The sequence below is a fragment of the Ceratotherium simum genome, chromosome 24, assembly GCF_057802395.1.
Source record: "Ceratotherium simum simum isolate JZ-2026a chromosome 24, ASM5780239v1, whole genome shotgun sequence".
NCBI classification, from domain to species: Eukaryota; Metazoa; Chordata; class Mammalia; order Perissodactyla; family Rhinocerotidae; genus Ceratotherium; species Ceratotherium simum.
Window position 1 is genome coordinate 35732433 of NC_141923.1, and position 12586 is coordinate 35745018.

Sequence of the window (12586 nt, forward strand, 5' to 3'; positions counted from 1 at the left end):
CCTAAATTAACCCAGCATGAGGAATGTTTGATTATGGTGATACAAATAACATTTCCTTTCTTCATTTAGTAATTTAACAAGAGTCCTCCAGTCGTAAAGTACAGTCTACAAACTCCAGTACAGATCAAGAAAACTTAAGTCTTACCAACATGTAAAATTTACATAACTGTTAATATCTTGACTCCTCTGACTTTATAAACACTTTAGTTCACAAAATCTTACTCAGTTGCCTTCTTCATTTTTAAGAATGTTAACGTATATTAAGTGAAAGAAAAATAACACAAAATGATTTTTGTTTGAAACAACTTCTGTTTATTCCCAGAAACATGCAACGCTGATTCAACATTTGAAAATTAATCAGTATAATTCACCATGTTAACAGATTAAAGAAAAAAAAGTCCACATTATCACCTCAATAGATACAAAAAAGGCATTTAACAAAATTCAACATCCATTCTTGATAAAAAAAGGAAACTTCCTTAACCTGATTTAGAGAATCTACAAAATTACCTACAGCTAACATCACATTTTAAAGGTGAAAGACTGAATGCTTTCCCTTTAAGATTGTGAACAAGGCAACAATGTTCTTTCTCACCACTCTTTTTCAACATCTCACTGGAAGTCCTAGCCAGTGCAATAAGTCAAGAAAAAGAAAAGCCATACAGACTAGAAAGAAACATTTCTCTATTCACAGATGACATGGCTGTCTAATTAGAAAAATCCCAAGAAATCTACCAAAAAAAGCTCCTAGAACTAATAAATAAGTTTAGTAAAAACTCAGGATACAAAGTCAACATACAAAAATTAATTGTACTCTATATACTAGCAGTGATCAATTGGAAACCCAAGTTTTTTAAAATGACCATTTACAACAGAACCAAAAAACAGAAACACCAAATATCTGCAGGATATATATGCTGAAAACTATAAAACATTCATGAAAGAAATCAAAAATTTCTAAATAAATGAAGAGAAATACCATGTTCATAAATTGGAAAACTCAATTTTGTTAAGATGTCAATTATCCTCAAGTTGATCTATAGATTAAACACAGGATTAAAAATCCTAGCAGAATTTTTTGTGGCTATCAGCAAGCTGATTCTAAAATTTATACAGAAAGGCAAAAGAACTAAAATAGCTAAAACAATTTTGAAAAAGAATAAAGGTGGAGAACTCATATTACCTGATTTAAGACTTATTTTAAAGCTATAGTAATCGAAATTGCCCCCTACCCCCTAAATCCCCCTGAGCCCCTATTTTTGGGGAAGCGGATTTGAGAGTTGTTCTCTCGTTTTCCTCACTTGGCGGCCTTGTGATTAAATCCTCTCTCTCTGTAAAAATAAATAAATAAATAAATAAATAAATAAAGCTATAGTAATCGAGACACTGTGATCTTGGTAAAAGATAGACAAATAGATCAACGGAACACAAGATTCTAGAAAGAGACCCACACAAAAGTAGTCAAACGGTTTTTGACCAAGAGACAAAGGCAATTCAATAGAGAAAGGATAGTCTTTTCAACAAATGATCATGGAACAATTGGACAAACAAATGAAACTCAACTCAAACCTCTCTATACAAAAATTCAGTAAAAACAGGGGCCGGCCCCGTGGCAGAGCAGTTAAGTGGGCACGCTCCGCTGCTGGCGGCCCAGGTTCGGATCCCGGGTGCTCACCAAAGCACCGTTTGTCGGGCCAGGCTGTGGTGGCCTCCCATATAAAGTGGAGGAAGATAGGCACAGATATTAGCCCAGGGCCAGTCTTCCACAACAAAAAGAGTAGATTTGGCATGGATGTTAGCTCAGGGCTGATCTTCCTTACAAAAAAAAAAAATTAACTAAAAAATGGAACACAGAACTAAATGTAAAATATAAAACTTGTAGGAAAAAAATAAGAGAAAATCTTTGTGACCTTGAGTTAGGCAAAGAACTCTTAGATACAATACCAAAAGTAAGAGCCATAAAAGAATATACTGCTACTTTGGACTTCATCAAAATTTAAAACATCAGTATTTCAAAAGACGTTGTTAAGAGAATAGAAAAGGCAAGCCACAGACTGGGAGAAAATCTTTGCAAATCACATATCTTACAAAGGACTATAAAGAACTCTCAAAACTCGACAATAAGAAAATGCAATTTTAAAATGGGTAAAAGATATGGACACTTCACCAAAAAAGATATACGGATGGCAAATAAGATGATGAAAACATGCTCAACATCATTAGTCATGAGAAAACCACAAATAAAAACCACAATGAGATATTGCTACATACCTATTAGAATGACTGAAATTAAAAAGACTGACCATACCAAGTGTTTATGAGGATGTAAAGTAACGAACACTCATACATTGCTGGTGGGAATACAAAGTGGTTTAGCCTCTTTGGAAAAAAATTTAAAGCGTATAGTCTCCTACGCTGCTGTAACAAACTACCATTTAATGGCTTAAAACAACACAAACGTAGTATTTAACAGTTCTGTAGTTAAAAGTCTGACACAGGTCTCCCTGAGCTAAAATCAAGGCTTTGGCAGAGATGCCTTCTTCTCTGGGGGCTCTAAATATTAAACCATTTCCTAGCCTTTTCCAGCTTCTAGAGACTCCATTCCTTAGTTTATGGCCCCGCTCTTCCATCCTCAAAACCAAGAACTCTGCACCTCTCTGGCCCTGCTTCCATTGTTACATCTTTTTTTCTGGCTCTACTGCTTCTCTCTTTTCCTTTTAAGGACCTTGTAATACATCGGGCCCACCTGGATAATCTAGTATACTCTCCCTATTTTAAAGTCAGTTGATTAGCAACCTTAACCCCACGTGCAATTCACCTTTGCCAAGTAACCTAATTTACTCACAAATTCCAGGGATTAGGACATCTTCGTGGGCCATTATTCTGCCTACCACAGACACTAAAATAAAGTTAAACATACACTTATCACATGACCCAGCAATTCCACTTCTAGGTGCTGACCCAAGAGAAATGAAGACTTACCCTCACACAAAAATCTGTCTGTAAAAATTTATAACAGCTTTATTCATAGTCCAAAAAAAAAAAAACAACCAACTGAAAATAACTAATGTTCTTCAACTGGTGGATGGATAAACCAACATCCACACAATGGAATACTACATTCAGCAATAAACAGAAAGAACTGCTGGTACACTCAACAAAATGGATGAACACTCAAATGTATTATGCTAAATGAAAGAAACCAGACTCAAAAGGCTAAATACAGTAGGATTCCATCTATATGATATTCTAGAAAACAAAACTATAGGAAAAGACAACAGATCACTAGCTGCCAGGGTTAAGGGTGGGGGAAGGGCTGATGACAAAAGAGCAGCTCAAGGGAATTCTGGGTGCTGGAACTGTTCTGTAACTTGATTTTGGTAGTTGCACAGCCCTATGCATTTGTCAAAACAATTGTACGATGAAAAGAGCTAATTTTATTTCATGATAAAGTTAAAATCTTTTTGAAAGAAAGAAAACAAATATATCATTTCTCACCTTTCCAATTGGCAAAAATTAAAAATATGACAACACCAATCTGACAATTCCAAGTGTGGGCAACAATGACTCATATACTTTTGGCAGGAATGTAAACTGTTACAACTTTAGAAGATAATTTGGCTGCAGCTAGTAAAGTCAAAAATACACATCAACCTATGACCCAGCAATTCCACTTATACCTAGGGAAACCTTCACACCTGTGCTCGAGGAGACATGCACAAGGGTATTTATTAAACACTGTCTGAAATATTGAAGAACTGAAAACAACCCTTCAGTAGGGGAATGAAGTAACTGTGGTTACGGTTATTAAAAAAAAGGAAAGGTGGGGGCCAGCCCCGCAGCCTAGTGGTTAAGTGTGCGCGCTCTGCTGCTGGCAGCCGGGGGTTCGGATCCCTGGCACGCACAGATACACCGCTTGTCAGGCCATGCTGTGGCGGCGTCCCATTTAAGTAGAGGAAGATGGGTACAGATGTTAGCCCAGGGCCAGTCTTCCTCAGCAAAAAGAGGAAGATTGGCATGGATGTTAGCTCAGAGCTGATATTCCTCACCAAAAACAAAGGAAAGGAAAAAAAAATGCATAAGGGAAAGAAATAACCCTGCTGGCTACATGTATGATTTTGAGAATGGTAACTTACTGGTTTATTTATTTAACAATAAAATATATAGTGAAAAGAGCACTGTACTTGGAATCTGGAGACAAGCATTTTAGCATTTAGGTCCAACTCTGCCACTAACTAGCAGTCAGACTATGGACCACTTAACTCTATAAACCTCCCTTTCCTTTTCCTGGAAAATGAGGAAGTTAGGCTATACAACCACTAAGATTATTTCCAACTCAACAATTCTATGATTCAATAAGTATATAATCAAAAATTATATTCTAAAGCACCTATGTTGAGAAACTATTTTTCCCAGACACCCTGAAATCAGAAACTATCAGAGAAACAGGGCATCTTAGTATATTGATACATAAAACGGATCAAATTTCTTAGTATGTCTGTAATGAACTCTTTAAACAAGATCATAATTCAGAAACAGCATATCAACAGCTCAACCGTATTGACTTGGGTCACTCAGGTAAAACTTACATATCCTCTCTCATTTTAACATTCTAAAACAAGTTAAAATTATTAAAGAGTCCATCTTTACTTGTCAAGTTCAGGTCTGTCAAGACAAAAGTCACTGAAGTACATGGTAAGATTTACTTGATTTTTTTAAACAAAGATAAAATGATGAATTGTTTTTCGTATTTTTGCCTGTTTCACGTATAAAGATCTTACATTATAATTTAATAGGTTCAGTCTGCTACAATTGTTTAAAGAGCCTTTTAAAAGTTGTAATATGCCATGTCCACAGGGATCTAGTAAAAAACAAATCAGTAGTTCATAATCCAAAAAAGCTCACTTAATTTCATTACCGTCAATACTGATACTTCAAAGACACCAATGATCAACATGTCAATTGTTCCTATTGCAGAATTTAATAGGTTATTAATTTGTGGTATAATCCAAAAGCATAATCAGGATAATATCATTAAAACACGATATTACTTTTTTTAAATCAAAAATACTAACGCCTTTCACCTTTTCAGTAAAATTAAACTTTCAAAAATCTTGTTCTACAGGCTTTCCAAATCTAAATTCTTACAATGCTAAACGAGTACGGAAACAAAACACACACTATAGTCTATTTCTAAAAACCTCGTAGCTATCAGATTTTAATTTTAGCGCCAACTGCCAAGAAAAGCCTTTGGACGGAAACCTGAATTCCATACACATTCCTGTATGTCAATCAACTAAGCAGAAGGTGAGCTATTATTATTAGGAAGTTACATAATTTGCCCCCAAGATTGTTTAAAGCGCCTTTCATTAAATGCAGCTTACAACTGCATTACAATTTAGAGGCTTTAAAACTCACCTTGCCAATTTAGAGTAAATTATCAGAAACCATTAAGGAGATCAGGTTTTTCTTTAAAAGTGGACACAAGGAAGTAGAACTGATTTTTTTGTTTCAAGAACGCAATGAGCAGCTGAATACCGGGAGCTGAGTCAGGCAGAGAAACGATGACTACATTCCCTCTTCTAAAGGAAAGTGTGCGCCCGAAGATTCCCCCACCCGGCCTGGAGGAAGTCCCGGGAGTCGCGAACTCCGGGCGGGGGCGCAGAGGGCAGGCGCCTCCCTACCGCCCCCCTACAACTCGGGCCGGGCGGGCGGGAACCCCGCCAGCCCAAGTGGGTCCCTCGCCAAGGCAGAGGGAGCGGGCACGGCCAAGCAGCGTTCCTCTGTGGGACAAAGGTTGGGCTCACGCCCTCCGCAGCCGGCCGGGGCTCCTGCTGCCGGGGGCAGCGGCGGAGCAGTCCCGGTTCCCCGGGCCGAGCTCCCAGTGTGGGGGAGGGGGTGAGCCCGGCCGCCCCTCCCCCTCGGCTCCCCGGGACCTGTTGATTAAGATCTCCACACCGAGCCACCGCCAGTCCGCCTCCTACCTCCGCGCCACGGCGGCCGCCGATCCTCCGCCCCGGCTGCTCCTAAACACTGCAGGAAGGACAGCTCCCAGCGGCACTTAAAATACCAGATAAAGAATCCAGAAACTCCCGGATTCCCCACCTCACAACCCTTGGTCTCCGCCCCCCACAACTGCCAGTCGCCGCCGTCGCCGCCGCCGCCGGCGACTCCACCTCCAGACCGCGCGAGACCAGCCCCCGCGGCCGCCGCGAGACCGCGCACGCGCCCCCGGGACTCTGGCGCAGTGGGCGCGCCTATCCCAGTCCCTGCTCAGCGCGCCCCGCCCGCTGCTAGCAGAGAGGCTGGCGCGGTTCGCCCAATGCCGAGCCGGCGCGGAGAGAGGGCCCTGTCATTGGTCCGCTCTGGAGCTCCCGAGAGGCAGGTCGCGCGCCTCTAACTATATAAACCGCGAACTGGTTCGTGTGGAGGCACGTTTCCCGTTGAGCCCTGCGGGCTGTGTTGTGTAGAGACTGTTTCCCTGGGACGTGGTGGGGAGCATGCTACCGCTCTACAGCCGTCGACTCTGCTCCCCTTGAATGACCGTCAGGTCCTGAAGAAAATCTGATTCCCCGTGAGGCGACTCCTCATGTCCTGTGAAGCACGCCACACAATCTAACATTTGTTTGCAAGAGAACCATGACATACTTAAACACCTGGATGTGTGTAGTGTCCCACGGAAGAATTCTCTGCTACTGCGGAAGACTCTAAAGCTAGCAGCTAGGACCGAGGTCTGAGCACGAGAAAAGGACGCCAGGGGCCACAGCTGCTTCACAAAACTCCGGTGAATGGATTTAGAGTTACCTGGGCAAACCCACATCCAGTGCAGTGAAATCCAGGTTCTCCAGGATTCCCTAGAAACTATTAGCCATATTAAAAAAAAAAAAAAATGTTAGTGTGTGTCACCTATTTCCTAAGTTTTTAAATGCATAAAGTAAATAACAATTCAAGAGGCTTCATCTAGTTCCTCAATGAATTTTCTTTCCTCTAGCTCAGGTTTTCTCAGCCTCAGCGCTATTGACCTTTGGGCCAGATAGTTCTTGGTTGTGGGGCTGTCCTGTGCAGTGTAGGACTTTTAGCAGCATCTCTGGTCTCTAACCACTAGATGCCAGTAGCACCATTACCCCCATTTGTGACCATCGAAAATGTTTCTAGATGTTACCAAAGGTCCCCTGGCGGGCAAAGTCACTTCCAGTTAAGAACCACTGATGTAGCTGTTCAAAGAAATGGGCTCTTCAGGAAGATTGTCTCTCTTTACCTTACCTTCCTTGCTTGGCCCCAGGCGGTTTTACAAAACACCCCCACCCAAATGAACCCTCCAGCTACCAGCATTGCTTCCCCAGCTGCTTGGACTCCTCTGTCACAGGACCCCACCCTAATAAAATGATGATAGCTATCTGTGTGAGATAGCAGCTCCTGATCTCAAAAGATATGGAAGTTCCTTTGTAAAATGCTATACAAATGTTAGTTACTATTTTTACTTCCTGAGGGTATTTTCATTTTAAAAGAGGGTGGACCCTATGGCAAATAAAACATTTATTCTCTGGTGAATAGAGCCATTCCCAGAATCCCCAAAGCACCCAAATAACTGGTCTTGTGTGCAAAAATTGAAGGGTGGCCGAACGAGTGGAAGGTATAGAAAATGGAGGAAAGGCGATTGGATTTGAGTTTTAGCTTTGATGCTAACTAGTTCTGTGATGAGTGACAACTTTCCTGGGCTTAAATTTTCTCATGTGGAATATAATGAGTTAATTACTTTTTTTTTTTTTTTAGTTTTAAGATTCTAGTAGCCTCTGCATATGGAATCTAACATGAATAGCATAGGGAGTTAAGGAAATATAATATTCATCCCAAAATAGAATGAAATGGGTAATCTGTGGCATAAAACCCCCTGTCAGAAGAGTTGTTCATTCTAGTCACAAGGCAGTTCACCCACTGAGTCACCTGGCAAATTTGTGACTAAGTAATATTTTGGGTGAGTGGTGAAAGCTACACTGTAAAATCGAATGTAAGGTAGAGAGTAACCATAGTAAATATCATCCTTCTTCCTTCCTCATCTTGGCATCTGCTAAACCCATCATCTGCCAACAGCCTCTATCGTGTGTTTATGTAATAAAATGTTGTGCTATTTTATTTTATTAAAGGCTTGGGGGAAATATATTAATATTGCATTTCAGCCATTTGCAACAGGTCTGAAATCTCAGTTTTCAAGATTCTGCCATTCACAATTGTATGTGAAATCCTTAACTAAGGCTATTATATCCCTTTGGTTTGATCGCCTCTATGTGAAAGCCCAGTCTTCACAGCTGAATTAATACCCTGATCACTTAATAATTGTATGAACCAGATGATCAGAGATAATGTAAATTAAAAGAAGAATACCCACTGATTCAGATATGAGAAGTTATGAAACAACAAATTAGTAGGTACATTAATTATTAAATAAATATCTAAAAAAAAATTTTAAATACCAAAAAAACAAAAAGCAAACCATCAAATCATGAACTAATTTTTAAATTTAATTGTGTTTAGTTATTATTTTGATGTTTTAGAGTACTTGTTAACCTTTCATAAATCTAGCTAAAAATATTGTGTCTCTAAGCTAAGAAGGTCAGGCAGTTGTTGCCATGAGGTATGGGAGGTCCCGCCGTCTGAGGTTAGTTAGTGTCAGTGGCATTCAGTACAGGTTCAGTATCATCCAACTCAATTCACTTTAATAAATATTCACTCATTAATTCCAAAAATATATACTGAGTACTTCCTACATGCTAAGCACTGTGCTGTAGGGAATTGAAACAGGTGTCAGTCCCTGTCCTGCAGGAACTTATAGTAAGGTGGGGAAAGGGACGAGTAAGGTCCATTTTACCTATAGGTAAAATACAAGAGAAAGTATGGTAATTGAAAACAAGATGTTCTGTGGACTCAAAGAAAGATAACATCTTATACTAGGAGAAGCTTTACTATCTAATTACAGAGGAGAGGGACAAAGAAAAAGCTACTAGAAAAAGACCCACAATAATAGGAAAACCAAGATCTAATACATGGCTTTAGAAAGATAGACATAAGACGTTTTATCTGGGGCTGGCCCTGTGGCCTAGTGGTTGAGTTCGGCACGCTCTGCTTCAGCAGACCAGGTTCATGGATTCAGATGCTGGGCGCAGACCTACCTCACTCATCAGCCATGCTGTGGTGGAGACCCACCTACAGAATAGAGGAAGATTGGCACAGATGTTAGCTGAGGGCGGATCTTCCTCAAGCAAAAAGAGGAAGATTGGCGACAGATGTTAGCGCAGGACAGATCTTCCTCAACCAAAAAAAAAAAAACAAACTTTTTATCAATTTGAATGACTGAGTGAAGTACACAGAGAAAAGCATGAGCTTGTTATGGGAACAGCAAGTGGTCAACAATGACTTCAGGGTAGGATATTCAATATTTAGGATGCTAGTCATTTATCACAGTTTTATTAGTACTCTTCTTGGCTGGTCCTGTGGTAGGCTGGGGATGTGTAGACTAATAAAACATGGTCCAAGAGAAATTCTCTTTTGGAGAGAGGAGGTAGGCAAATTTGGAGCTTGGAAAATTTTCTAATGAAGGAAAGATCAAGACTGAATGCCAAAAGAAAGGAAATCAAGTTTGTTCTCCTTGAAACGGGCTATGAAATTACCCATATTTTTCCTCACCAAGCTCCCAATCAAATCTCTATCCTGTTTGTGACACAAATCTCAGCTGCCACTTTAATTCAGATCCATAGGTGAATCCCTGTGACTGGGTCTGGGGTGGTGTCTGTGCTGAACTCCAAAGAGTTGAACTCTGATGCCTCTTCTCTCCTCTCTCGGCCTTGCTCTGAGATTTAACGCCACCACTGCTTCAAAACAGCCTTTGTCAAGGTCACCGGTTAGAGCCACTTTGTTAAATGCAAAGGTCGTTGTTCAGTCCTCATCTTCCTTGACCTGCCAGCAGCCTATGATGCCGTTGAGCACTTTCTACATTTGTCTTCCGAGCTCCTGAAACACTGCTATAGCCTCTCTTCCTACCCTCTGGAACTTCCTTCTCAGTCTCCTTTGTTGATTCTTCTTTATCTTCCTGAAGTTGGAATGTCCCAGGGCTCTGAATTCAGTATTTTACTTCCCTCTATCTGGATTTGAATTCCAGATTACCACTTGCTAGCTGTTTGATCAGAAGAAAGTCAATTTCTCCAGAGATTCAGTTTCCTCATTACAAATTGAGGATAATAAAAGTAGCTACCTCCTACAGTGGTTGTGAAGACTAAGTGAATCTCCATATGCCCAGCACTGTATGCATTAACTATCATGTTCTTTATCACTCACTCCCTGCATGATTTCCTCTGGTCTCAGTGACTTTAAATTCCATCTATACGCTGTCAACTCTAAATTTATCTCTAGCCTGAACTTCTGCCCTAAACTCCAGAATCATATATTCAACTGTTGGCTCAGCATCTTCATTTGAATTTCTAATGGACAGTACAAATTTAACATGTCAGAACTTTTTGTTTTTGTCCAGTTTTCATTTCAGTATATGGTAAATGCCACTATTTAGTTGTTCAAGCTTTCTTTCACACTGCACATCCAATCCATCAGGAAATCCTTTTATTTCTTTCTTTTTTTTTTTTTTAAGGTTTTCTTTGTTTTATAATTTTATTTATTTTTTTCCCCCAAAGCCCCAGTAGATAGTTGTATGTCATAGCTGCACTTCCTTCTAGTTGCTGTGTGTGGGACGCGGCCTCAGCATGGCTGGAGAAGTAGTGCATCGGTGCGCGCCCGGGATCCGAACCCGGGCTGCCAGCAGGGGAGTGTGTGCACTTAACCACTAAGCCACTGGGCCGGCCGGAAATCTTTTTATTTCTACCTGCAAAATATATCCAGAATCTAACCACTTCTCACCAACCCCACTGCTAAAACCCTACTCCAGGACACCATCATCTTTTGCTTGGATTACTGCAATAGGCTCTTTCCCACCCGTATTTTCTCTTCTCAATCCTGTAGCCAGAGTGATCCTGCAGAAATAAATGTGAGGCCAACTCACTGCTCTGCTCAGTAGTCTCTGGCCCAACATGATCTCCCTGACCTCAATTCTTACTACTCCTTCCCTTTCTCATTTCACATCAGCCACACTGGCACCTTTGCTGCTCCTCCCGTATTCCAACAGCTTCAGCCTCAAAGCCTTTGCATTTGCTATTTCTTATGCCTGAAATATCCACTCTCCACATGCCTACTCTCCCTCACTTCCTTTAGGTCTCATTTCAAATGTTATCAGTGAGGCCTGTCCCATTCTAGATAAAATAGCAGCATTTCTCATGCCCCACTCCCTAGCACTCCTTATCCCCCTTCTCCAACTTTATTTTTCATTGTATTTATTCACCATCTGACTTATTGTATACTTATTATCTGTCTCCCCAAACTAGAATGGAAGCTCTATAAGAGCCAGTACTTTGTCTATTTTATTCACCACTATTTATTTTTAGATTCCCCAGCATCTTACACAGGACCTGACACATAGATGGCACTCAACAAATATTTGTTGAATGAATGAAATAGACGTGAGTAGGTAGAATAGGGATGATGAAAGAGTCAAACAAAAACTTCAGCTTTGCCAAACGCTTGGCCTATGACTAGGCTGCTTTAGGAATAATTTCTGCCTAAAGATTATTGTTTTTGCTCCTTTGTGGTGCTTTATGTGCTGAGGGAGGGAAACAGTACGGCAAATGCAAAGAGAAAAAGGAAGAGAAAACTATCTGATCTTTACCACCTCCTTCCTGTGCTTCATGGGCCATTCCAGCTACTGTAATAATTCCTCCTCCAACTGATACAGCTGAGAGAAGGTAAGAAGCTCCTTCAAAAGTCAAAATAGATATAACTAATTAGTTGCACTTAACTTTTACTCCTGAACTTACACAAGTCTCTGACAAGCTTCGATATCTTGTTTTTAACATCTAACAGATTTTAAGGACTTATTATGTGTGTGACCCTCTTTAGTGGATGTGTTGGTTCAGAGCATCCATACCCCTGCCGTGAGACAGGGTCAGGGAAGTCAGCCTGAGGAAGAGAGTTTCTGATGGAAATTACAGATCAGGTCTAGGAGGTAGTTTTAACTAAGAATTTGCAAACACTCAGTGGAATCAGATATCTGGGACTTTACAAACTTATTTCTCATGGAAAAGTCCTAACTTTGACATGTGATAGCCTCCAGAAGAATTAGAATATGTATTGACCCTCAACTAAGTTTTAAAAAATGTGTGGGGTGGAAAGAGAGATCTGGAGCCCCACAGTGGATCCCTTTAGGGCCACTGAGAGAAAAGATACCATTTTCTTTTCCTTTTTCCAGAGGTTTTTTGTGTGTGTGTGTGAGGAACATCAGCCCTGAGCTAACATCCATGCCAATCCTCCTCTTTTTTTCTTTTTTGCTGAAGAAGATTGGCCCTGGGCTAACATCCGTGCCCATCTTCCTCCACTTTATGTGGCACGCCGCCACAGCATGGCCTGACAAGCGGTGCGTCGGTGCGTGCCTGGGATCGGGACCCTGGCCACCAGCAGCGGAGCGCGCGCACTTAACTGCTATGCAATGGAG

The 12586-nt window shown here is 40.8% G+C and overlaps 1 protein-coding gene across 5 annotated transcripts in view; it reads right to left on the reverse strand.

Moving 5' to 3' along the window:
- PALS1 (protein associated with LIN7 1, MAGUK p55 family member) overlaps nt 1-6145 on the reverse strand; it is a 95730-nt gene extending 89585 nt beyond the window's left edge. For 2 of the 5 annotated variants that reach the window (XM_004426258.3, XM_004426257.3), the window contains exon 1: nt 5985-6145. The gene's annotated coding sequence lies outside the window, so the exon portion shown is untranslated. Of the gene's footprint in view, nt 1-5418; nt 5657-5984 lie in introns of those variants that run through there. The other 3 variants (XM_087448346.1, XM_087448347.1, XM_087448345.1) reach the window with 3 other exon arrangements.
- Nucleotides 6146-12586: the final 6441 nt, after the last annotated feature.